Raw genomic sequence first — 27,822 nt, forward strand, 5'->3', positions numbered from 1 at the left:
CACCAGATCTAAGGGAATAATGAGTCCATGTCTCCTTTTTATTTATAGCACAAACAAAACCCCAAGAATTAAATGTAAATGTCTCTTATATGGTAGATTTTGGTTCAGGTATCACTCCTCAACCCTTGGTACACAGAAGAAACAGAAAAACTATACCAAAAAAAAAAAAATCTTCAGCACCCAGATAACCACTATGGTGTGATCACTCACCTAGAGACAGATATCCTGGAATGCAAAGTCAAGTGGACCTTAGGCAGCATCACTGCAAACAAAGCAAGTGGAGGTGATGGAATTCCAGTTGAGCTATTCCAAATCCTGAAAGATGATGCTATGAAAGTGCTGCACTCAATATGCCAGCAAATTTGGAAAACTCAGCAGTGGCCACAGGACTGGAAAAGGTCAGTTTTCATTCCAATCCCCAAGAAAGGCAATGCCAAAGAATGCTCAAACTACCATACAAATGCACTCATCTCACATTCTCCAAACCAGGCTTCAACAGTATGTGAACCGTGAACTTCCAGATGTTCAAGCTGGATTTAGAAAAGGCAGAGGAACCGGAGATCAAATTGCCAACATCCGTTGGGTCCTTGAAAAAGCAAGACAGTTCCAGAAATGACTATGCCAAAGCCTTAGTGAAAGAGGAGAGTGAAAAAGTTGACTTAAAACTCAACATTCAGAAAACTAAAATCATGGCATGCAATCCCATCACTTCACGGCAATTAGATGGGGAAACAATGGAAACAGTGAGAGACTTTATTTTTGGGGGGGCTTCAAAATCACTGCAGATGGTGACTGCAGCCATGAAATTAAAAGTCGCTTGCTCTTTAGAAGAAAAGCTATGACCAACATAGACAGCATAAAAAAAGCATAGACATTACTTTGCCAACAAAGGTCCATCTAGTCAAAGCTATGGTTTTTCCAGTAGTCATGTATGGATGTGAGAATTGGACTGTAAAGAAAGCTGAGTGAAGAAGAATTGATGCTTTTGAACTGGTGTGGTGGTGAAGACTCTTGAGAGTCCCTTGGACAGCTAGGAGATCCAACCAGTTAATCCTAAAGAAATCAGTACTGAATATTCATTAGAAGGACTGATCCTGAAGCTGAAACTCCAATACTTTGGCCAACTGATGGAAGAATTGACTCATTTCTAAAGACCCTGATGCTGGGAAAGATTGAAGGGAAGAGGGGAAGGGGACAACAGAGGCATGAGAAGGTTGAATGTCATCACCCACTCTATGGACATGAATTTGAATAAGCTCTGGGAGTTGGTGATGGACAGGGAAGCCTGGTGTGCTGCAGTCCATGGCGTCAGAAAGTGCCTGACACAACTGAGCAACTAAACTGAACTGAACCACTCCTAAAGCAATTCCCAGGTGGCTCAGTGAGCAAAGAATCCACCTGTAATGCTGGAGATGCAGGAGATGTGGATTTGATTCCTGGGTTGGGAAGATCCCCTGGAGAAGGGCATGGAAATCCACCCCAGTATTCTTGCCTGGAGAATCCCATGGACTGAGGAGCCTGGTGGGTTACAGTCCATGAGGTTGCAAAGAGTCAAACACAACTGAAGCAACAGAGCACAAAATCGTGCACTCCTAAATATATCTCTCTCACTAGTTAGGAGTGGTTGGATGATGACATGTGGATCCTGCTCACCTGAATTAGGGAAGGCAAATGAAGATCCCCTGCAGAAGGAAATGGCATCTCACTCTAATATTCTTGCCTAGAGAATCCCACAGAGTAGCCTGGCAGGCTATATATAGTCTATGTGGTCGCAAGATTTGGACATGACTTAGTGGCTAAACCACCATCATCAAGGAATGAAGGGGATATGAAATCAGCTCCATTATAATCATAAAGACCAAGAAGGAAAGGGTAGATTTTCAAGCTGAAATTGGGGAAGAAATGGGTCAAACATCACTCTATGGCCAAAAGACAAAAAGTTAACCAAGATACTTGACTCTGTCCATTTCTTCCCCTCTCTGCATGGACTTTGACCTTTTCCTTGTGTGTGTATGTGTGTGTGTGTGTGCATGCTCAGTCACTCAGTAGCATCTGACTCATTGCAGCCCCATGGACTGTAGCCTGCCAGACTCCTCTGTCCATGAATTTTCTAGGCAAGAATACTGGAGTAGTTTTCTGTTTCCTCCTCCAAGGGATCTTCCTAATCCAGAGATTGAAGAACCCACATCTATTTCATCTCCTGCATCAGCAAGTGGATTCTTTACCACTGCGCCACCAAAAAGGACCTCATTTATATCAAAAAAAAAAAAAAAAAGAGTGAGACTCTGCCTCTCTTTGACTTCCCTTTGTAGTATAATCCTTTCTTTTACCCTAAAGGTTTTTGCAGACGTTGTCAATGTCATTGCCTCCATTTTTGTACCACTAATGTGTCTCTTATCGATTACCTTGTGATTTCTTTGTTCTTCAATATAAACTGTTATTATCAAGTTTTATTAATAAATTCATTCTTACCATTTCAGGAAGGCTAATTTATAAAGGAATGTTTTCCATTTTGGCTTTATGATTACACCTACTTCTTGAAATTCTGGCTTTTCTTAGCCACATTGAAATACTTGCCTCCCTAACAGATATTTGATGGCTGTTCATATCTCTCTTATTAGCATCTTTTTTACCTTTCAAAACTTAAAATGTAAGAAATCGATGCACGATACTGGATGCTTGGGGCTGGTGCACTGGGACGACCCAGAGGGATGGTATGGGGAGGGAGGAGGGAGGAGGGTTCAGGATGGGGAACACATGTATACCTGTGGCGGATTCATTTTGATATTTGGCAAAACTAATACATTTATGTAAAGTTTAAAAATAAAATAAAATTAATTAAAAAAATGTAAGAAATCATCTAGGGGAAACTTTTTCCTCTTTTCCAAATATAGTCTTTTCATCTTTTCTCTACAACTTCAGATATTATTTTTCGGTTAAAAATCAATGCCCTCGTTATCTATCTTGTCTGTCGTGCTCTCCATCTAACCCTCCAAATTTGCAAATACCCTTCAATGTGTACTTTCTTAATGTCTCTGCCATGTCACGCTCAACTTGTGCTCCAACAAAATTTATCAGATTATCCCCGAAGGCAGTTTGATTTTCTCTGTTATTATTGGTGATGTTTTTGTCATCTTGGTTATAGAGGTTACAGTTTAATCACATAACCCAGGATGCAACATATTTTTTGAAATAACAAGCACTCAAAAATATTTGCTAAATTGAATTTTTTTGTTTGTTTCAATTTTTTCCTGAAGTATAGTTGCTTTACAATATTGCTTTAGTTTCAAGTGTGTAACAAAAGTGACTTGCTTATACATATATATGTATACATATTACTTTAAAATTCTTTTCAGTGATAGTTTATTATATGATATTGAATATAGTTCCTTGTGTTATGCAGTAGGTCCTTGTTATCTATTTTATACCTAGCAGTGTGCTTCTGTTAATCTCATACTCCCAATTCATCCCTCCTTCCACTTCCCCTTGGGAAACCATTAATTTGTTTCCTATGTCTGTGAGTTTCTGTATCGTAAACAAGTTTTAAGTTGAATTCTTGATTGTACACTTTTAATATCCCTACATCAATTATTTTGTCATTTCATACATTCTGTGGCTGAAAGATTTATATTTATTACTATTGCTCCATTCCATATATCTACTTCTGTATTTCCAGATACCTCATACCTCAGCTCTGTAACTTATTACATAGTCTCCAGCCTCATTTTTCTCACCATTTCCAAACTTTACAGCTAGATTAGCTTTTAAAGAAATTAGGTTATAATTATGAAATTCCCCCTACCCAAAAAATCTTGTACAATTAAAAACCTTCAATTGTATAACTCATCATATAAAATTTAGTCAAAATATCCTAATATTTCTCAAACCTTATGTTCCCTAAGTATTTGGTCATTCTTTGTATTCTTTTCTTAGATAACCAAGAGTGGAAACTTTGTCTTCAAATTGGAGAATTTTGTTCATACATCTGAGGAATGAAGTGCGGCCTGCCATTTCAGTAAACAAGCTATGTCACTATTATCAGCGATTGCAGCCCGCCAGTGGTGACTTCCTGAGCCCAGAGGGAACTCAGGAAGGAAGCAGAGAATACCTACCATCAGACTGCAGCCACTCCTGAAGGTGAGTCCTGAAGAATCTCAGAATGCGCAGACACAGACAGCTGAGGTGCATATCCAAAGGATTTCTGTGAGCCCAGACTCTTACATCTTCCCATACATAGAAAAGTGCTAAATTCCTTGAGGCATCTAGATTTTTTTTTTAAACTAACAGTAATCTCTTTTTCCCACTACCTGCCCTTCATTGCAAACTTCCTATACATCCTAGCTACCCCCCTCAGCTCCTCAGAGCAGTTTCTCTAGGTTACTTGCTATGCTGCCCACCAGGCTTGAAGTCCTCGGTGTGAAGTCCTCATTATGTCTGCCAAATAAAACATATAACTCTCAACTTTTAGGTTGTGCATTTATTTTGCAGTCGACACCTTGTTCTAGGCATTTTTGTACATGTGTTATCTACTCTCCTTAAATACTATCCTTTTGAGGGCAGAGGCCATTTCTGATTCATCATCCTATCCCCCATAGTATCTGTCTTAAGGCCTCAAGGAAAGGAGCTTGTTAGTATGTACAGGATAAACTTCATATGCATAATTTCAAACATTCCCATTTTGTAGTATCATTGTTTTGATTTAGAAAGTTGTTTATGTTTTACTAAAAGTATTATTATTAAATAATGTTGTGATGACTGCCTGATATTTTGTTTCATTTTCAACCTTAATTCATTTAGCCATTTTTCAATTTCCCCAGAGAAATTTTGGGAAGAAAAATGATATCCATTATTATAATGTCATATGGGACTTGCCCATTTCTGTCTATAGAGATTTATTTTTTCCTTATGCAGCAATTAGGGAGAGAAGCACACATAATCCTGTTGCTTAGGTGAAGTACTAGTCTCCAGATCTCAGGCTAGCAGTTTGATTACAGGACTCAGAAGTCTCCAGCCACGCAGTATGGTTAATAGGTGTCTCTGGGATACTGACAATGAGGTGAAAGTGAAGCTGTTAGTCCCTTAGTGGCTTCTGACCCCATGAACTGTAATTCCCCCAGGCTCCTCTGTCCATGGAATTCTCCAGACATGAATACTGGAATGGGTATTCCCCTTCTCCAAGGGATCTTCCTGACCCAGAGATCAAACCCAGGCCTCTTGCATTGCAGGCAGATCCTTTACTATCTGAGCCACGAGGGAAGCCCTCACATGGTAAAACTCAGTTGCCTCATCTTCAGTTAGACAAGTTGGGCTGCTTTCTATTCTGCTGGCTCCACCAAGAAGCATTTGCTTCTTAAACGAAAGCTTAAGTAACCACATTCTGAGAAAGGGGCCCCAGAGGTATTCTTTAAGAAAGACTTCACACAGGACCTGAGAGCACCCCAAAGCTGTGCCAACCCAGGAAATACGCACAGGCCATTTTTCTCACAGGCATTCTGTTTCCTACAGTAGTTAAAAAGAAGACCGTGTGTGAAGTCCTGAGGGCTTAATTATGAGGCATGATGGAGTTTCAGGGTTGAGACTATGAATGAGAGGAAGCGAAAAACAGAAAGAGCTGCGTAAATAAAAATGTTTTGTTTTGTGGGAATAGCCATATATCAGGCCAGTATAGACTTTCTTTAGGGATACCCCAGAGATCCTTAAAGGGATAGTAAGAGCATGGCAGCAGGAAGTCCTGGGCACAGAAAGACATGTCATTCTGGGAATATGGTGGGAGTAGAATCCCTGTCCAGACCCTCCTCTTCTCTTACTTTTTCAAACATGTCTTGAAAATCAGGTTCTCAGGATGCCAGTAAAGATACTGATACAGGAAAGATTCCAGACACATACTTCAACAGGAAAGTAAATCAAGGCTAGGGAAGCAGTCTGATTTCAGAGCCCGCATGTTGATGAGATCAAGGTCCTCCTGTTCTGGTCGGTTGTGAGCGGCATCTGTCAGATTTATGCTTTATCCATCTTTATACACACAGTGCCTGCCACAGAGTAGATATCAATGCATGTTTTTTATATGATAATGTGAACAAAAATGAATGAATAAATGAGTGATTTGCTCAGGGTCTGATAGGACTTAAGTTACATAGAGTTGCATTTAGAAGAGCTATGAAATGAAACGGTCGAAGGCCAGACCACAGTTTTGTTCCCTATTTTTCTGCAAAAAAAAAAAAATCAACACTCATTCTTAGGTAGAAAGAGATAACGGAAGTTTAGAAAGCAAGCTAAAAATAGTCCAAAATTTCTTAAAACAACACTTTAATTATTTTAGCTCACTAATTAAATAAGTTGACAAAATGAGGAGTTTATATTGCATGTGGAAAATACCAAACCCTCAGAACTCTCATGCTGTCTGCCATAGTTATATCACTAATAATAAGTTTGCAATGGCTTTAACTTTATAAAGATATTTTTTCAGTTCTATTTCATATATACAAAGGAGTATAATTGTGTTATAGAAAAGATGTAAACAATAAAGCGTATGACTACCTATCTTCACCCCTACTTTAGAAATAAAACATCATACCTGAAGTCTTTGTGTTCATCTTCATAGCTGTTTCCGTGATGCATTCTCCTCTCTCTCCAACAGAGGTAATAATGTGACAATATCCTAAGTGTCATGTTTACTATTTCTTCATTTTTATTTAGAGTTTTGTGTGTAAGTGTGAGTCTGTGTATACATTTGTGTACATTTCGTGTATTGGATGACTCATATGTATCTTATCTATATGTATCTTATGTATCTGTGTATCTATACATATACTTACGTGAGATTTTGAATCTTGCATAAAAATAATTATATAGTACTGATTCTTCTGTGAAATGATTTTTCACATTCAAAGGTTTTAGGGAAATTCTGCTATCAGTTCAGTTCAGTTCAGTCGCTCAGTCGTGTCTGACTCTTTGCGACCCCATGAATCACAGCACGCCAGGCCTCTCTGTCCATCACCAACTCCCGGATTTCACCCAGACTCACATCTATCAAGTCGGTGATGCCATCCAGCCATCTCATCCTCTGTCGTCCCCTTCTCCTCCTGCCCCCAATCCCTCCCAGCATCAGAGTCTTTTCCAATGAGTCAACTCTTTGCATGAGGTGGCCAAAGTACTGGAGTTTCAGCTTTAGCATCATTCCTTCCAAAGAAACTCCAGGGCTGAATTCTGCTATGATCAAGTATAAATCCAAAGTTTTTTCATTTTCTCTGCATCATCATGGTCCACATGTTTATATATCATTATTTATCATTGTTCTCAATTGTGCATTTGCTTTGATTCTGGTATTATGAAGATTATCATATCCCTTTAGGCAGCCACCTGCTTTGGGGCTTGCTTACTTCTTTGATTTACACTTTCCTTATATCTTTGACTCCTAATGATTTCCTTTATTGTCTTATCTTCTCTTTCATGCAATACAGTTATTCATTTTAAATTCTATTTTGTATATGTTTTGTAGTTGCAGAATCTTATCAACCTACTGCCTAGTATATTACTGTAAATGAGAGTGCTTGCATATGTGCTCAATCATGTACAACTCTGAGACCCCATGGACTGTAGCCCTCCAGGCTCCTCTGTCCAGGGGATTCCCTAGGCAAGAATACTGGAGAGGGTTGCCATTTCCTCCTTGGACCTTCCTGGATCTTCCCGACCCAGGGATTGAAGACATGTCTCTCGTGTCCCCAGTGTTGGTAGGCAGGTTCTTTACTGCTGCGTCAAGAGGAGTAGATTTTTCTTTAAAACTGTAAAACCAAAATTTTCTTGTTCTATTTATGTAGTTCATCTTTGCAAACAAATATATAACACACATATATTCATATTTTTTAAAAAATTATATTATAAATTAAACCAAATTATTGGATAGCCATTGAAATATTTTTTATAAAGTTGCTAATATTTCCCTTATATATGTATTTTGATACAATCAAAAAGACAAAAATAACAAACTTTGAGAGATTATTAGTTTGTGATTAATTTATTTAAAATTTTTTTCTTTAATGGAAAGTAGATTTGTAAAGTGTTGCATTTGTTGAAAATTTGGTAGAAAGTGATGGTAAAAGAGATATAGTGAAAGAAGGAAGATAGTGAAAAGAGGTTATTCTAAGGATACGGTATCTGAGTGGAGATCTGGGTGTCAAGGGATTAGTGAGGTGGAAATCTAAAGCAAGTATACAGCAGACTGGTCTAGTACGTTTCATGATCTAATCACCCCCCGAAGTCCCCACCTCCAAATGCCATTATGTCAGAAGTTAGGACTTATACGAATTTTGAGGGACACAAATATTTAATCCATAACACAGGTAGAGAGAGAAACAAAGGCCTTCATGTGGAGAAGAGATCAGGATATAAGAAAAGTTGTTCTTTTTTCTTGAGTGTAGTCATTGAGAGAAAGAATGGGATGATTAAATGAAAGGTTCTCTTAAGTCAGCAAAAGCTAGATCATATACTGCTGCTGCTAAGTCACTTCAGTCATGTCTGACTCTGCAACCCCAGAGACGGTAGCCCACCAGGCACCCCCATCCCTGGGATTCTCCAGGCAAGAACACTGGAGTGGGTTGCCATTGCCTTCTCCAATGCAGGAAAGTGAAAAGTGAAAGTGAAGTCACTTAGTCCTATCCGACTCTTCTCAACCCCATGGACTGCAGCCTACCAGGCTCCTCCATCCATGGGATTTTCCAGGCAAGAGTACTGCAGTGGGTGCCATTGCCTTCTCCGAGATCATATATTACATGGAGGTAAATAGAAATGCATTTACAGGGACTTCTCTGGTGGTCCAGTGGTTGAGAATCTGCCTCCCAAAGCAGGGAAAGTGGGTTTGATCTCTCTCTCTTTCTGGGAACTAAGATCCCACATGGCATGGGGCAACTGAGTCTGCGCGCTGCGACTACTGAGGCTGTGCATTCTAGAGCCTGTGCTCTGCATTAGGAGAAGCCCTTGATCTCAACTAGAGAAAGCCAGCATGCTGCAGTGAGGACCCAGCCCAACAACAGCAACAAAAGAATTGCATCTCCACTCCAGTGTTCTTGCCTGAAGAGTCCCATGGACAGAGGAGCCTGGCGGGCTATAGTCCATTGGGTCACAAAGAGCTGGACAGGACTGAAGTGACGTAGCACGCACGCATCGCATATCCTATCTTTGACCTTAAATTTCTTTTTGTGCACACATGACATCTATTTCCCAGTTCTCAATGATAAAATTTCTTCCATTCAAGAACTCTAGTCTTTATATTTTGGTTTCTAGATAGATCTCTAGAAATAGCAACTCTTTTACTTGTCTTCTGAGTCCCTCTCTTGCATTTTTTATATGCCAGATGAAAATGTTGCCAGATGAAATTGAGAATGATGTTACTTAGAAAATTTGATAACTTGGACAGATCTTCAATTTAGAGCATGGGGGCAGAAAATTATATAGCAATACTCCCACTGTCACAGCTGGCATCTATTGATTTGGCATATCAGGATAGTTCTCTGCTGAAGTGTAATTTATGAAAAAAGATCCACCTTTTATATAGATACTGTTAAGTGCTTGATAGTTGTCAAAATAAAGACATGTTATCGAAAGAAACATAATTTAAGCAGTAATTCCAAATATAATAACTAGGCTGTCTAAAAGCTTTAGGATCTTCAAATTTGTTTTGTATGTTCTATTTTCATATTCTTTGTCATCTTGTTTAGTTGATAACAGACATGTGGGAAGGCAGACACTAGACTGCATGTGTGGGAGGACAGAATATCAGGGGATTCATTAAGCCTAAGATTTCTTCATGTCCTAATAGAATAATTTTGAAGCTGAAAATTATCTAATATTTTGAACAAAGTCACTCTTCTAGCTCATTTTATGAAGAATTGCATTAGGAGAGGAATATGATACCCAACAGGTAGTATCTGAAATCCCAGGGTGGAGACATGTGCAGTTTTTCAAAGTATATCCAAAACTGTGGTTGTTTCAATTTGGCTTCAGGACTTCCCAGGTGGCACAATGGTAAAGAATCAGCCTGCCAAACAGAAAATGCAGGAGACACAGGTTCAATTCCTGGGTCAGGAAGATCCCCTGGGGTAGGAAATGACAACCCTTTCCAGTATTCTTACCTGTAAAACTCTATGGACAGAGGAACCTGACAGGCTACATACCATGCTATAGCAAAGTGTTGGACACGACCAAGTGACTGAGCACACACAGACACAACTAATTTAAATAACTAAAAGAGGGTCAAAATTTCATGTGCACTAAATTGCAACTTTTATGCTAATCAAAAGAAACATGGGTAAAAATAAAAATAATAAATTAGGGCTTCATTTGAATAATTTTAATCATTATAGCTACCGATAACACACTTGAGTCATACAAAATTTTGTTTCTTCTAGAAAAGTGAACCTAAAGAAAAGACATATAATACAATGAAGATATTCTCTGAGGTATTTGTTGTTGTTCATTCTCTGTTTGACTCTTTGTGACTCCATGGACTGCAGCACACCAGGCTTCCCTGTCATTTGCCATCTCCCAGAGTTTGCTTAAACTCATGTCCACTGAGTTAGTGATGCCATCCAACCATTTTATCCTCTGTTGTCCCCTTCTCCTGGTGCCTTCAATCTTTCCCAGCATCAGGGTTTTTTCCAATGAGTTGTCTCTTTGCATCAGGAGGCCAAGCTTCTGGAGTTTCAGCTTTAACATCAGTCCTTCCAATGAGTGTTCAGAGTTGATTTCCTTTAGGGTTGACTGGTTTGATCCCCTTACTGTCCAAGGGACCTTCAAGAGTCTTCTCCAGCACCACAGTTTGAAGCCATCAATTCTTTGGTGCTCATCCTTTCTGGTCCAACTCTCATATCCATACATGACTACTGGAAAAACCATAGCATTGACTATATGGACCTTTGTTGGCAAAGTGATGTTCTACTTCACTTTGGCTATCTAGGTTTGTCACAGCTTTTCTTCCAAGGAAGAAGTATCTTTTAGACTTCTACATATATCTGAAACAGTTCCATCACCATGACTTCTCTCTTTTTCTCAGTCTACAATTTCTTCAGTGGACAATTTTGCTTAAGCTTGTATTCATATGCTATCAGTAGAAGTGGCTATTTGCCATTGATCCATCTGTGATATTTTGATTAATGTAGATACAAATCAAGTACAAGTCAGGTACACAAGAAAAACCCCTTTGTTTTGTAAGTTATGTGTATGTACATAATACCTTTCATCTGCAAAGCAAGTAATAAAATTGGCTAATTAAATTCAGGGAGGATATTACAGAATGGCAGCTTATACCTTCGAATATCATGGGGATGACTGACCCAGTAAAACAGAGGAAACTAGTCTGTGCAATTATATAATCAAATATTTTGTTGGAAGGGTACTTATGACAGACCTCTTACTTTACATATATTAACATTTTGAAATTGTTTTCTTTACAAGAGAAAAGGTCCACATTCCAGCAATAAAAATAAATATGTACTGAATCATGAGACAACATATTGAAACTCTGGAAGCGTGCTAGTTGAAACAAATCAGTCACAAGAAGAAAACAAATTATATTATTCCATTTACATGAAATGACAAGAATGTGCAAACCTGTAAGACAGAAAGTAGATTAGTGATTGCCTATGGCTAGGTATTGGAGCAAATGTTCAGTGATTGTTAAAGGTGATGGGGTTTCTTTTAGGAATGATAAAAATCTTCAAAGTCATATTTGATGATGATTGTGCAACTCTGAATATACTATAAACAGTTAAACTGTACACTTGAAAAGGATGCTTTCTATTGTGTGTGAATTATACTCCAATAAAACTGTTGGAAATCAATGAAATATTGACAATATTTAACAAATTCTGTTCTTGGCAAAAGAAAACTGTATAGGCAGAAAAATGAGGAGTCATACAGCTGAATAAGATATTTATAACACATGTAAGCAATAAAGGACTACTGTACAGAATATGCAAAAATATTGTTATGTAAGAATAAAAGAGCATAAAACAAAAGCTAGGCAAGACAGGCATTTGACAAAACAGGAAATCCAAATAGAATAAATATGAAGAGTTACTTAACCTTAATAATAATCTTAGAAGTACAAATTAAAACCTAATAAAATAAATTTTGTTGTTAGATCTCCAAAATAATTTAGCCTTGCCATACCATCTTTTGGCAAGAAGGTAAAACAGTATATGTTCATATACACTTCTGGTGAGAATGTAAGTCAATCTGTTTCAATTTGCGGGAGAAGGGGGCTGGGAGGCAATAATCCTGAGATAATTTAAGAGAGTAGCTATCTCTACTTTATAGACAGATCTATATCTCAAATTTATATGAGGATTAAATGAGTAGATATTTGCAAAGCACATAAAACAGCGCCTGGAATTCATTAAGCATGTAATAAATATTAGCTGTTATTGTTTGATGTTCAAATGTGGTTTCCATTGTGGCTTATTAGTGGTCCCAGAATATATAGCTCCATCCTCCTTCCCTGCGTCCTGAATATATGTATTTTTAATTAATAAAATATTCAGGTTAGAGGATATGGTTTCTGCCCTCGTGCAAATAGACCTACTAGTAATAAATTCCAGAAAGAAAGCAAGTTTTTCTCCCTTCCAGTTTTGGCACTGCCAGACTAGAGTATGCCTTCCTATAGAAGACATTCAAGAAAAAGAAGCAAAAGAAAAAATGCAAGCTTCTTGCAGCGTTCAGTTGAAAGAGGAAAGCAGAGGAACGTTAAGTAGAATGTCCTGTCATTCTTCCCAAATTTTCTAATCATTTGAGTCACTCCTGAAATGCACAACAAAATGATTGAGAGGGACCAGGAGCAGGTGGAGATTTTTCTGAAGCCAGAGATTTTCTTTTTAAATCTAGTTACTATATTTGCTGTTATATTTTTATATTATTAGATGTAAGCATTTAGCAGGTTTCTACTTGATGACAGAGCATCAGAGATTCCTAGTCACCATTCTCTCTTTTTTAAATAATTTTTAATAGAAGGATAATTACTTTATGCATTACATTGGTTTCTGCCAAACATCAACATGAATCAGCCACAGGTATACCTATGTCCCCTCCCTCCTGAGCCTCTTTCCCACCTCCCTCCCCATCCATCCTTGATCTTGCTGCCTTAGGGTTCATGGGTTGACAAATGTCTTACAGCAACATGTTCTTACCTTATTTGTAAAAGGACACTCAGGGCAGAAGAGGCATTCAAACTATCAAGAATAATTGATGGGGGACCATTTTGATTTCTTTGATGTAGCAGCTGCTATGCTCAGTTCAGTTCAGTCCCTCAGTCATGTTTGACTCTTTGCGACCCCATGAATTGCAGCACGCCAGGCCTCCCTGTCCATCACCAGCTCCCGGAGCTCACTCAAACTCATATCCATCGAGTCAGTGATACCATCCAACCATCTCATCTTTTCGCACCCTTCTCCTCCTGCCCTCAATCTTTCCCAGCATCAGGGTCTTTTTCAATGAGTCAGTTCTTCGCATCAGGAGGCCAAAGTATTGGAGTTTCAGCTTCAGCATCAATCCTTCCAAAGTATATTCAGGACTGATTTCCTTTAGGATGGACTGGTTGGATCCCTTTGCAGTCCAAGGGACTCTCAAGAGTCTTCTCCAACATCACAATTCAAAAGCATCAATTCTTCGGCGCTCAGCTTTCTTTATAGTTCAGTTCTCACATCCATACATGACTACTGAAAAAACCATAGCTTTGACTAGACAGATCTTTGTTTGCAAAGTAATATCTCTGCTTTTTAATAGGCTGTCTAGGTTAGTCATAACTTTTCTTCCAAACAGCAACCGTCTTTTAATTTCATGGCTGCTGTGATTTTGGAGCCCCCCAAAATAGTCTTTCACTGTTTCCATTGTTTCCCCATCTATTTGTCATGAAGTGATGGAACCAATTGCCCTGATCTTAGTTTTCTGAATGTTGAGTTTTAAGCCAACTTTTTCACTCTCCTTTTTCACTTTCACCAAGAGGCTTAGTTCTTTTTTTGCTTTCTGCCATAAGGGTGGTGTTATCTGCATATCTGAGGTTATTGATATTTCTCCCGGCAGTCTTGATTCCAGCTTGTGCTTCATCCAGCCTGGCATTTCACATGATGTACTCTGCATTTAAATTAAATAAGCAGGGTGACAATGTAAAGCCTTGATGTACTCCTTTCCTGATTTGGAACTAGTCTGTTGTTCCATGTCAAGGTCTAACTGTTGCTTCTTGACCTGTATACAGATTTCTCAGGAGGCAGGTCAGGTGATCTGTTATTCCCATCTCTTGAATAATTTTCCACAGTTTGTTGTGATCCACACAGTCAAAGCCTTTGGCATAGTCAATAAAGCAGCAGGAGAGGTTTTTCTGGAACTCTTGCTATTTTGATGATCTAGCCGATGTTGGCAATTGTTGCTGTTGCTGTACTATCTATTGATAAAAAAGCACAGTCTCTTCCTGGTAAATCCCCTTTATTCAATAAGTTGTTGTTGGATAAAAGACACAACCTAAACTTTAAACAATTCAAAAAAAGAGAATCATGAGATAAGACACAGGTTGGAAGAAGATTATCTCTACAATCACTTCTGGTCTGAATTTTTTGAATGCACTAAACATTTTCTTCTCAAGAATCTTAACTGATAAGGACAAGATAGATTTTTATCTATCAAACTTCCTGTTTCTTTATCTCTTTAATATGTGAATGATTTATTGATATGAGAAAAATATGGGGTATTCTTTTCAGCAACCATAAGGGCCTAAATAAAATTTTGACATTATTAATGATTATCCTTTTTCTTCTTTTCCTTTTCAGCACCCCATCTCTCTGTGCTCGTGTTTCACAGAGTATTCTGGGATGATTCTCATTTCCAGAATACATTAATGTTCCCCTCTGAACCTGTCCCTTAGACTGTCATCTCAATGTTCTGCTCTTGATGGGGAGCTGGACCAACTGTGTAACTCAAGTGGAAGTTTATAACAATAGACTTGAATACTCTGCCCAATCCAGGGAAGGCTTGCCCCTTAAACAATGTCTTTGATGTTTTAGGAAAGTGGAATTTGAAGATGCAAGTCAGAAGCAATCAAAGGAGATAGTGAAGTCAAGGAGTTTTCCTGCTGCTGCTACTGCTGCTAAGTCACTTCAGTCGTGTCCGACTCTGTGCGACCCCATAGACGGCAGCCCACCAGGCTCCCCTGTCCCTGGGATTCTCCAGGCAAGAACACTGGAGTGGGTTGCCATTTCCTTCTCCAATGCATGAAAATGAAAAGTGAAAATGAAGTTGCTCAGTCATGTCTGACGCTTAGCGACCCCATGGACTGCAGCCTACCAGGCTCCTCTGTCCATGGGAGTTTCCAGGCAAGAATACCGGAGTGGGGTGCCATTGCCTTCTCCAAGGAGTTTTCCTAGCGTTTCTCAAATAACATTCTTTAGGTCACATCTTACTTCATAATGGAAGTTGAACATTAAATGTAGCTGTCCTTCTTGAAAATGGTTATAAGCAGAAAGGAAGGAGAAACAAAGGGAATATACGATTTATGAATCACTTACTATTAATTCACCTGTTAAAAATTCTAAGGATCTGATAAACAGGAAAAATAATCTCATGATTCAAAGCAAGCTAAAAGCATGTGTACACATTCTTAACACCACATATCACAGGACAGTAGGTGGGTGTCTTCAGATAAGAAAATTCTAAGTTAAAACCATGAGTGTAAATTTATATTTTGAGATGTGTTTATTTACTTTATATATTTGTTTCTGTCTTTTTCAGTGGGATCCTTGAGAGGAAAAGAAATGCATGACTCTGTGCATGCAGAATGTATTAATGAATTTATAATAGACAAATAAACTTAGGAAAGAAGAGAATCTATAGATAACTCCCAGTAACCAAAACTTTGATGGGCATATCTAGTCAAAATTCTTGCAGCAAATCTTTCGTTGAGTGTCTCACATTACCTTGTACTTTGGTTAGAGAAGAATGTGCCACAACCTCTATCCTTAGGAAGATCACTTTATAACAGGTCACTTACTGTCCTCCAAAACTACTTGTGGTTCCCCACGCCTGAGACCACAGCTGCTCACAACCATCTTATACTTTTTTCCACTATTTTCAAGTAGTTCTGAAAAACTGTCTTGCTGGTTGCTGCAAGCCTGAGTATTTGCAAGCAGGCCTGTTTTTTTTTTTTTTGTTTTTTTTTTGGGTTAGGGGCAAGTCTAACCAGAAAGATTAAAGGAGAGTGTTTTCACCTGTTAAGCAAGTGGAGAAAACAGTGTCAAGCAAGAAGAATTTCACACTGCATGTTGCAGGAAATTGACTCTTGAGTGTGGCCTTGGTTTTCCTCACAGAGTAGGAAGGAGCTAGAGAATTATCGGACAGAAGAATAGAAAGTAATGTGTGGTTTGTTGAGTGAGGGTTGGGGGATGGGGTTGTTTGGTTTGCATTTCTTGTGAGCCTAAGCATAGGACAAGAACACCAAACACCCACATGCCCAGGCTATTTTTAACCAACTACAAATAACATGCCAACACTATAATGCCTTTTTAAAAAGAATGTTCTATGTCTTCCCAGATGGTTTCATAGAAATATAGATGTTATGCAATTGTCGCTATGGCAACCCCATATCTAGCAGCAAGAAATCAGCATGCCATGCATTCCTGACGTTCACTTGTCTCTTCTGAGTAACAGAGTCCTGATCAATGTACCTCTCTTTTGAAGCACTCCCAGAATCCTTTAATTCCTGTTTCTATTACTTAATCTCTGTCCCCACAGCCCCATCACACACACACACACATACATACACATACACAAGATCTTAAAGCTGAAGCCATAGTGAGTATTTCATGATAAGAAATGTAAATATATATATATATTCAATTTTCAAAATGAATTATCTATTCTGGAATATCCCCCAATTTTGCAAAGAACAGTCAAGAATTGATTTTCAGAACTGCTCAAGTAGTGTGTAATTCCAATATTCAATAGCTATGAGCTTCAGGAACATAAATGCTTATATATCAAGGTAATGCATTGTCTCTGTTTTCATTGTAGCAGTCCAGTACACCAAAAATACGAGATTAGCAGAAGGCAGCTGCAGAGGGCAACTTCTATCTGTGTTCACAGGGATATCTTGTCAGCTGAGTCAAACACTCCTGTGAAACGCTTAAGGAAAATTGTGAGCCTTGCATTTTGTTTTTTGTAGACATAATAGCAGCTTATCTTTTCTGTTGTTATAAAGAAGATGTAAACATTCAGGTAGGATTATTCAAATTGTATCAGATAATCTTTAAAATGTATCTACATTAATGGACTTCTCTATTTTTCTTCCAGGAGCCAAAGAACCAACTTTCCTTCTGTCACAGCTCAGCTGCTATATTCCTTATCTATTGCTGTATAACAATTAGTCTCAAACATAACAACTTAAAATAACTAAATTCATTATTTCACACTTTCTCTGGGTCAGGTAACTGATTTGGCAGCATGCATATGACACAGGCTCTTTCATAAGGCTGAAATCATCTCATGCTTCAGCTGGGAAAAGTATCTGTTTCCAAGCTCACGTCTGTGGTTTTTAGTGTTCTTCAGATCTTTAAAAGTTGTTGGACAGACAATTGGTAATCCCTTGCCACATGGATCTCTCCAAGTGATTATTAACAATATAACAACTTGTTACTTCAAAATGAGGGGAGGGGATTGAGAAATTGAGAGATTAAAGAGATAAAGAGAGAATAATGAAAAGGTAAAAGAGTAAACTCCTTCATGGACCATAGCTGTGTTGTGGCAATGGGGCTTGCTTAACTCAATGAAGTGAGTTAAGCAAGCAGGGCCACCCAGGATGAATGGGTCATAGTGAAGAGTTCTGATACTATGATCATGCAGCTAGTAATTAAAAGATCCATGTCCCTTTGAAGGAAAACCATGACAAAACTAGACAGCATATTAAAAAGCAAAGACATAACTTTGCCAACAAAGCTCCAAATAACCAAGTAACATACGGATGTGAGAGTTGGATCATAAAGAAGACTAAGCACCAAAGAATTGATGCTTTTGAGTTGTGGTGCTGGAGAAGACTCTTGAGAGTCTCTTGGGCTATGAGGAGATGAAACCAATCAATTCTAAAGGGAAATCAACACTGGGTATTCATTGCAAGGACTGATGCTGAAGTTGAAGCTCCAATACTTTGGCCCCCTGATGCAAAGAGCTGACTCATTGAAATATGCCTTGATGCTGGAAAAAATTGAAAGAAAAAGGAGAAGGGTGTGACAGAGGATGAGATGGTCAGATAGCATCATCATTCACTAGAAAATTTGAGCAAACTCTGGGAGATTGTGGAGGGCAAAGGAGCCTGGCATGCTGCCATCCATGGGGTCACAGAGTGGGACACAACTTAGTGACTGAACAACAAAAAAAGAGAGACCCCAGAGTCTTTTTGTAACTCAGTATTGGAAGTGACATTCCAAAAATTTTGCCATGTTTTACTTGTTAGAAGAAAGACACCAGCCCACACTCAAGGACAGAGAGTTAGACAAGGCTGTGGATACCAGGAGGTAGGATTTATTGAGGGCTATTTTAGAGTCTGTCTACTACAGATGAATTCTGGAGTTGAATGGACATTCTATTTAAATGTGTGTCTATCAAACAAAGTTAAGAGTGAGAGTTTACGAGGAAAATTACATAATGCATGCTGATGTTTAAATATAAATGATTTAGAAGTTATCCAATGTTCATTTTAATCTTGTCACATCTTGAGTACAATCAGTAAAGTTAACTAAAATTTGATGCTTGCATATGGTGATTCTTATGTGCAGAGAACATTATGTCTCAAGAGGCTGATATGTTGATAATCGGAGAAGGCAATGGCACCCCACTCCAGTACTCTTGCCTGGAAAATCCCATGGACGGAGGAGCCTGGTAGGCTGCAGTCCATGGGGTCGAGAAGAGTCGGACACAACTGAGCGACTTCACTTTCACTTTTCACTTTCATGCATTGGAGAAAGAAATGGCAACCCACTCCAGTGTTCTTGCCTGGAGAATCCCAGGGATGGGGGAGCCTGGTGGGCTGCCGTCTATGGGGTCACACACGACTGAAGTGACTTAACAGCAGCAGCAGCATGTTGATAATAGGATATCGAATCAAACTTGTTTTAGATTCTAAAAACCTCTAATCTCACAATATAAAATATGATTTTATTTTCTAGAAGAGTGAGCAGCTACAAGAAAGATAATCTTGAAGCAGTAAGGGAGAAAGCATAATTGTGCAGACTTCACCAAATGAATCCAAGCAACATAGTTAATCAGTAAGGCTACTGATAGCACAGGTTAATCGTTTTCTCTTATCTGATCCTTAATTTGTGAATTTTTCTTTTAATGCCCATTCCAGTTTTTTTCAAGATGTCATAACCTAAGTGACCTTTAAGTTTGACATCTACAGCAGATATTAATTTGAGCCACTAGAGAATATATAAGAAAGATTTAATTCTTTTAAAATTTCACATTTAATTACAGTTCTTCTCTCTACTGGGTTGGAGAGAAATTACATACTGGTTATTTGGGGCCAATCACCCCCTTTCCAGAATTACAAAAAGGTTCAAACAGTTTTATATAGCTCAAAATATTTACAGAATCTTCTCTAGCCTGGATTCATGTGGATGTGTGCTCAGTCATGTCTTACTCTTTGTGACCCTATGGAATGCAGTCCACCAGGATTCTGTCTCCATGGGATTTTTCCAGCAAGAATACTGGAGCGGGTTTCTGTGCCTCCTCCAGGGAATCTTCCTGATCCAGGAATCAAACCCTCATTGCCTGTAGCTCCTGCATTGCAGAAAGATTCTTTACCATGGAGCCACCAGGGAAGCCCCAAATACTTCTTTACTTTGGAACAAAGTAAATATCAGCTCTTTAATAAAGTACTGTCTTGATTTAGGGCATCACCGATTCAGTTGGGAAGAAAAGGAAATTAAAAGTGAAAAATACTATTTTCTATAGCAATATAAACACAGTAAAAATTAATATGTTAACTCATTTTGCTATCACACATGTTAAATAAGACACTTCAACCTGTTATAGTGGCTGGATATTACCATCAAGTGTAACATTTTTCAGTAAGTTATGTAAGATTCAGGTTAATCTCTACCTCATACCACCATCTGCTGGGGTAATAGGAAGCCTGGTTTACCCTTAAATCTAAGGCACATAACAGTTATCTTTAAACCTCTCCTAGTGAGTGAAGTGAAGTCGCTCAGTCGTGTCCGACTCTTTGCAACCCCATGGACTGTAACCTACCATGCTCCTCCATCCGTGGGATTCTCCAGGCAAGAATATTGGAGTGGGTTGCCATTTCCTTCCCCAGGAGATCTTCTCAATCCAGGGATCGAACCCAGGTCTCCCGCATTGCAGGCAGACGCTTTACCATCTGAGCTACCAGGGAAGCTCAAATCTCTCCTAAGTGATCCGTAATTCTGTGAGTCTGGCTGACTCCCAAAGAGACCAAATCACTGAGCCTTGGAAGAGAGAATTGTAAGAAAGGCTCTTACAATGTGGTTAGCGCTTCCTCAAAATTGAAGGCATCTCTTACAATTTTCTTTTTTCATAATATAGTAGAAAATGAATCCATAAATATGTCATATGAAGTGATTCCATTAGAAATGTATGTTGCCATTAGTTAGCTATTCAAGCACTCCATCATGGCCCAGCTAGAAAATCAATTATATTTGTTCCTATAGCACCGTTTCATTACAATAAAGTTTATTAAATAAGAAACTTATTAATTCTAATCTAAGCACAGTTGTTCATGCCTTTGTCTATTGCTAGTAGCACATCACAATGTGTTATAATTATTGGTTGGCCCTCAAATAATAATTTTTTCTATTATAGTGAATTCTGCAAGATTTCAAGGGTAGCAAACATATTTTGAGCATCATAAAAATGCCAGTGCCTAATTTCTAACAGCTATTCAGTGAATAATTAGAGGTGGAGAGCAATGTGAAATCTAAAGGTTGGAGAAGACACAGTGTAGCAAGTCTGTTCTTTCAAGTCTTCTACATACTAGAATGAGGCCAGGAAATGATGTCGCAAATCAGGATATTTATTCCCTGCTCCTCCTACTTTTTAATTGTATGTAATATGTTATATTAGTGATAAATTTATCTTATGTAAAATAGTTTTATATGTTTGAGAATTAATATGGTTCAGGTAATATATCCTGCTGCTTACTAAATGTTTGACACTGAGCAAGTTACTTAGCCATATTCAGTCTTACTTTTCTTGCTTCTATTAATAAAATGTGAATTATAATAGCAACTAGCTCAAAAGTCCTGAGAATGAAAAAGACAATTTTTTTTTAACAGCACTTGGTATAGTGTCCAACACAGGGTGAACCTTCAATATACAATGGAATAGTGGCTGTATAACTATTTTTATTTCTCTTTGCAGTCATGGACACAGGCTGTTTGTATTGCCTTTTTCTCCTGAGAAACAGTAAAGTTCCAGTGAGAGATGGAAGTAGCATCCAGTAGGGGAAAGAGATGGAAAGAGTGGTACACATATTACAGTAGTTCTGCTCTTGTATTTCTGAAAGGTCTGAGGAGCTATTAGCCATAAGGATGCCTCTTAGGGGATAAAGAGGCCCTGCCCAGTGGCCTAACTCTTTAGGGAATATATGTGATGCTATCTTCTAATCACAGTGCCTCAAATGCAGGGTTTGTCAGAGTAACACATCCCCTAGCCCAGATTGAGTAGTAGCATGATAAAAATGCAAACAACAGTCATGCTCTGAGGACCTTTTAGTCCCAGGCTGGTCTCTGCAAAGTGAGTTTATTATTTACAACTTTTCATCAAGAAAACTGATGCCGGGATTTCCCTGGTGATCCAGTGGTTAAGAACCTGTGCTTCCAATGTGGGTGAGGTTCTGCTCCTGGTTGGGGAGCTGAGATCCCACATGCTGCACAACATGGCCAAAAAAAAAAAAAAATTGTACTAAGTAGGTTTTGTAATGTCCTCAAAGTCACAATGATCACCAGTAATGAAGTGAAGATGGAAAACAGGAGTTTCTGACTCCAAATTCCATACCTCCAGTGTCCAGTCACTTACCCTCTGAATAACAAAAGGAGAAAATGACATTTCCATGCCCCTAAAATGAAGGTTAGAACAGCATGAAAAAGCAAAAAGATAGGACACTGAAAGATGAACTCCCCAGGTCAGTAGGTGCCCAATCTGCACAGACTGCATAGATCTGAGATCAGTGGAGAAATAACTCCAGCAAGAATGAAGAGATGGAGCCAAAGCAAAAACAACACCCAGTTGTGGATGTGACTGGTGATAGAAGTAAGTCCAATGCTGTAAAGAGCAATAAATAGAAACCTGGAATATAAGGTCCATGAATCAAGGCAAATTGGAAGTGGTCAAACAGACGATGGCAAGAGTGAACATTGACATTCCAGGAACCAGTGAGCTAAAATGATTGGAATTTGATGGGTGAATTTAACTCAGATGACCATTATATCTAAAATGTGGGCAAGAATCCCTTAGAAGAAATGGAGTAGCCATATAGTAAACAAGAGTCTGAAATGCATTACTTAGATGAAATCTCAAAAATGACAGAATGAAATCTGTTTTTTTCCAAGGCAAACCACTCATTATCACAATAATCCAAGTCTCTGCCCTGACTGGTAAGGCTGAAGAAGCTGAAGTTGAACAGTTTAATGAAGACCTACAACCTTCTAGAACTAACACCCAAAAAAGATGTCCTTTTCATTATAGGGGACTGGAATGCAAAAGTAGGAAGTCAAGAAACACCTGGAGTAACAGGCAAATTTGGCCTTGGAGTACAAAATGAAGCAGGTCAAAGGCTAACAGAGTTTTGCCAAGAGAATGCACTGGTCATAGCAAACACCCTCTTCCAAAAACACAAGAGAACACTCTACACATGGACATCACGAGATGGTCAACACGGAAATCAGATTGATTGTATTCTTTGCAGCCGAAGATGGAGAAGCTCTATACAGTCAGCAAAAACAAGACTGGGAGCAGACTGTGACTCAGATCATGAACTCCTTATTGCCAAATTCAGAGTTAAATTGAAAAACATAGGGAAAAGCACTAGACCATTCAGGTATGACAAATAAAATCGCTTATGATTATACAGAGGAAGTGAGAAATAGATTCAAGGGATTAGATCTGATAGAGCACCTGAAGAACTATGGATGGAGGTTCGTGACATTGTACAGGAGGCAGGGATCAAGACCACCCCCATGAAAAAGAAATACAAAAAGGCAAAATGGTTGTCTCAGAATGCCTTACAAACAGCTGAGGAAAGAAGATAAGTGAAAGACGAAGGAGAAAAGGAAAGATATACCCATTTGAATTCACAGGTCCAAAGACTAGCAAGGAGAGATAAGAAAGCCTTCCTCAGTGATCAACACAAAGAAACAGAGCAAAACAATAGAATGGAAAAGACTAGAGATCTCTCCAAGAAAATTAGAGATATCAAGGGAACATTTCATGCAAAATGAGCACAATTAAGGACAGAAATGACAGGGACCTAAGAGAAGCAGAAGGTATTAAATAGAGGTGGCAAGAATACACAGAAGAACTATACAAAAAAGATTTTCACTGCCCAGATAAACACGATGGTGGGATCACTCACCTAGAGATAGAATTCCTCAAATGTAAAGTCAAGTTGGCCTTAGGAAGCATCACTACGAACAAAGCTAATGGAGGTGGTGGAATTCCAGGTGAGCTATTTCAAATCCTAAAAGATGATGCTGTGAAAGTGCTGCACTCAATATGTCAGCAAATTTGGAAAACTCAGCAGTGGCCACAGGTCTGGAAAAGGTCAGTTTTCATTCCAATCCCAAAGAAAGGCAATGCCAAAGAATGTTCAAACTACCTCACAATTGTACTCACTTCACATGCTAGCAAAGTAATGCTCAAAATTCTCCAAACAGGCTTCAACAGTACGTGAACCATGAAATTCCAGTTGTTAAAGCCGGTTTTAGAAAAGGCAGAGGAACCAGAGATCAAATTGCCAATATCTGCTGGATCATCGAAAAAGCAAGAGAGTACCAGAAAAACATCTATTTCTGCTTTATTGACTATGCCAAATCCTTTGACTGTGTTGATCACAACAAACTGTGGAAAATTCTGAAAGAAATGGAAATACCAGACCACCTGACCTGCCTCCTGGAAATCTGTATGCAGGTCAAGAAGCAACAGTTTAGAACTAAACATGGAACAACAAACTGGTTCCAAATGGGGAAAGGAGTATGTCAAGGCTGTATATTGTCACCCTGCTTATTTAACTTATATGCAGAGTACATCATGCGAAATGCCAGGCTGTACGAAGCACAGGCTGGAATCAAGATTACTGGGATAAATATCAATAACCTCATATGCAGATGACACCACCCTTATGGCAGAAAGTGAAGATCTGAAGAGCCTCTTGGTGAAGGTGAAAGAGGAGAGTGAAAAAGTTAACTCAACACTCAGAAAACTAAGATCACGGCATCTGGTCCCATCCCTTCATGGCAAATAGATGGGGAAACAATGGAAACAATGACAGAGTTTATTCTATTGGGTTCCAAAATCTCTGCAGATCGTGACTGCAGCCATGAAATTAAAAAACGCTTACTCCTTGGAAGGAAAGTTATGACCAACCTAGATAGCATATTCAAAAGCAGAGACATTACTTTGCCAACAAAGGTCCGTCTAGTCAAGGCTATGGTTTTTCCAGTGGTCATGTATGGATGTAAGAGTTGGACTGTGAAGAAAGCTGAGCGCCGAAGAACTGATGCTTTTGAACTGTGGTGTTGGAGAAGACTCTTGAGAGTCCCTTGGACTGCAAGGAGATCCAACCAGTCCATTCTGAAGGAGATCAGCCCTGGGGTTTCTTTGGAAGGAATGATGCTAAAGCTGAAACTCCAGTACTTTGCCCAGCTCATGCGAAGAGTTGACTCATTGGAAAAGACTCTGATGCTGGAAGGAATTGGGGGTAGGAGGAGAAGGGGACAACAGAGGTTGAGATGGCTGGATGGCATCACTGACTTGATGGACGTGAGTCTAAGTGAACTAAGGGAGTTGGTGATGGACAGGGAGGCCAGGCATGCTGCGATTCATGGAGTTGCAAAGAGTTGGACATGACTGAGTGACTGAACTGAATTGAACTGATGTGATCTACCCTGAATTTAGACTAAAACAAAAACTCCCTTCAACCTACATAAAAAAATAAGAAGCTTAATTTTTAAAACAAAGCTAATCATATCTCATAAATATATATAAAACAGAAAAAAATGATGATAAAACTATTTCACTTAAACTGAAATTTCACTTAAATTTCAGAAAGTTATGACCAACCTAGACAGCATATTAAAGAGCAGAGACATTACTTTACCAACAAAGGTCTGTCTAGTCAAGGCTATGGTTTTTCCAGTAGTCATCTATGGATGTGATAGTTGGACTATAAAGAAAGCTGAGCACCGAAGAAGTGATGTTTTGAACTGTAGTTTTGGAGAAGACTCTTGAGAGTCCCTTGGACTGCAAGGAGATCCAACCAGTCCGTCCTAAAGGAAATAAGTCCTGAATATTTATTGGAAAAACTGATGCTGAAGCTGAAACTCCAATACTTTGGCCACCTGATGCGAGGAACTGACTGATTGGAAAAGACCCTGATGCTAGAAAAGATGAATTTGGGAGGAGAAGGGGACAACAGGGGATGAAATGGTTGGATGGCATCACTGACTCAATGAGTTTGAGTAAACGCTGGGAGTTGGTGATGTATAAGGAGGCCTGGTGTGCTTCAGTCCATGGGGTTGCAAAGAGTTGGACATACCTGAGAGACTGAACTGAACTGAGAATAAAGGTCGTTTCCCTCATTTGCATACATTTAAACGTCTCTGTGGTTTTTGCTTCATATTTATGTATGTGAAGCTAATTGCTGGAGATAATTTAGCTTAGTTAATTGGAGCATCCTCCAAGATCAGATTTAACCCCCCATATGCAAAGCTGGTGTCACCTTCCAGAGGCCTGATTCTCCAGCTGATTCAAATTGCTTCCCATTCTGCAAAATTATCACACTTTGATTTTATCTTAGCACGTGTGTTTTCTTCTGCTAGAATCCCCTATCCACCTTGTGGAAATGTCAGTTTCTCTTCTTTATTAAGAGTCTGGAAGAGCATCTTTATAAAGCTTCCTAAGAACGCTTTGCTCCACTCTAAGCAGTGTGGATCTTTTGATCTTCAAGCCACTTCATACATGTGCCATCTATACTATTTTCCCATGTTTTAATGTATTTTTTAATTTGTTGCTCTCCCACTTGGCCACACTAGGCTGTGACCCTTTAAAGAGAAAGTTTCATTTTCCCTAGATTTTCTCAGTGCTCTTTACATATAGCATGCATGCATGCTCAGTTGGGTTTGACTCTCTGCAACACCATGGACTATAGTCTGCCAGGCTCCACTGTCCATGAAATTTCCCAGTCAAGAATAGTGGAGTGGGTTTCCATTTCTTACTCCAGGGCTGATTCCAGACCCAGGGATCAAATCCATGTCTGCTTCATCTCCTGCTTTGGCAGGTGGTTCTTTACCACTGTGCCACCTGGGAAGCCTTTACATATATTAATAGCAGATGCTCTGTCAATATTACTGAATAAATATTGTCTTAATTGATACACATATTCTCATATTTCTTATTTCTACTCATAAATGACTTCTCCAATGTTTAATAAAACAATCTCTACTGCATTTCAATATCTGTGCCATTCTCTAATACATGACATAATTCTGTAGCATTATCTAATATCTGGCTTGAATCATGTCTAAAATCTCAGGTTCTCTGATATAAATCAACATTTCACTTGTAAGGCTCACCGAAGTACAAACTACTGTTAAAAAAGGAGCTCCCTTGAAATAAGTGCTCCTTTATATTTAATAAGCAATCACCAGGGAAAGTTAGGGCTTCCCCTGTGGCTCAGCAATAAAGGAACCCACCTGAAAAGCAGGAGACACAGGAGAGGTGGGCGCCATCCCTGGGTCAGGAAGATCCCCTGGAGATGCCCTGGAGAAGGGAATGGCAACCCACTCTGGTATTCTTGCTGGGAAAAATACATGGACAGAGGAGCCTTGTGGGACACAGTCCATGGGATCCCCAAAATTCAGACATGACTGAAGTGACTGAGCATGCATGTGCACACGTGGGAAGCAGCCATACCAGCTTTAGTTTTTCAAAAGCTTCCTGATACTATTGATCCAAGTATGACCAGATGGCTTCTTACAAATAAACTCCAGGTGGAATGATATGAGTTTATTTTTAATCATTCCTTTTCTAAATATGTCTTGTTTTTCTTTCAGAGAAAAAAAAAGAACTGAATCAATTCTAGACTGTCTGGAGCCAGAAAAACTTACGGAAATAATAACTACTGGGGAATGGATTTTTAATATATGTGTATATGCTAAGTATATATTTAATCATAGATAATATGATTTAGCTGACAAAGTTATTAAAAATCAGCCTAATATCATGAAGAAAATATATTATTGTTCCTAATAATTGTCTGGCTTTTACAGAGATGTTCCAACCGCAAGATGATTCAATCAATACTGATATGTGAAGAGTTGTTCTCATCACAGAGCCTGAAAGATTATTAAGGCTTCACTTTGAAGTGGTCAACACTTCAAAGAATTCATTCACTTAATTGTTCCTTCCTTCCTTTCTTTATTCCTTTGATAAATCCAGAAGATATTCTCTTCCCTGGGGATACAAAGACATGCCATATTCACATCTGAACTTTCAATATCATGGCAGTGTGTTGGGGAATGTGTGCACACGTATGAACAA

This window comes from Bos grunniens, chromosome 29, assembly GCF_055505025.1.
Source record: "Bos grunniens cultivar Pamir isolate PY7600 chromosome 29, Bosgru_T2T1.0, whole genome shotgun sequence".
NCBI lineage: Eukaryota > Metazoa > Chordata > Mammalia > Artiodactyla > Bovidae > Bos > Bos grunniens.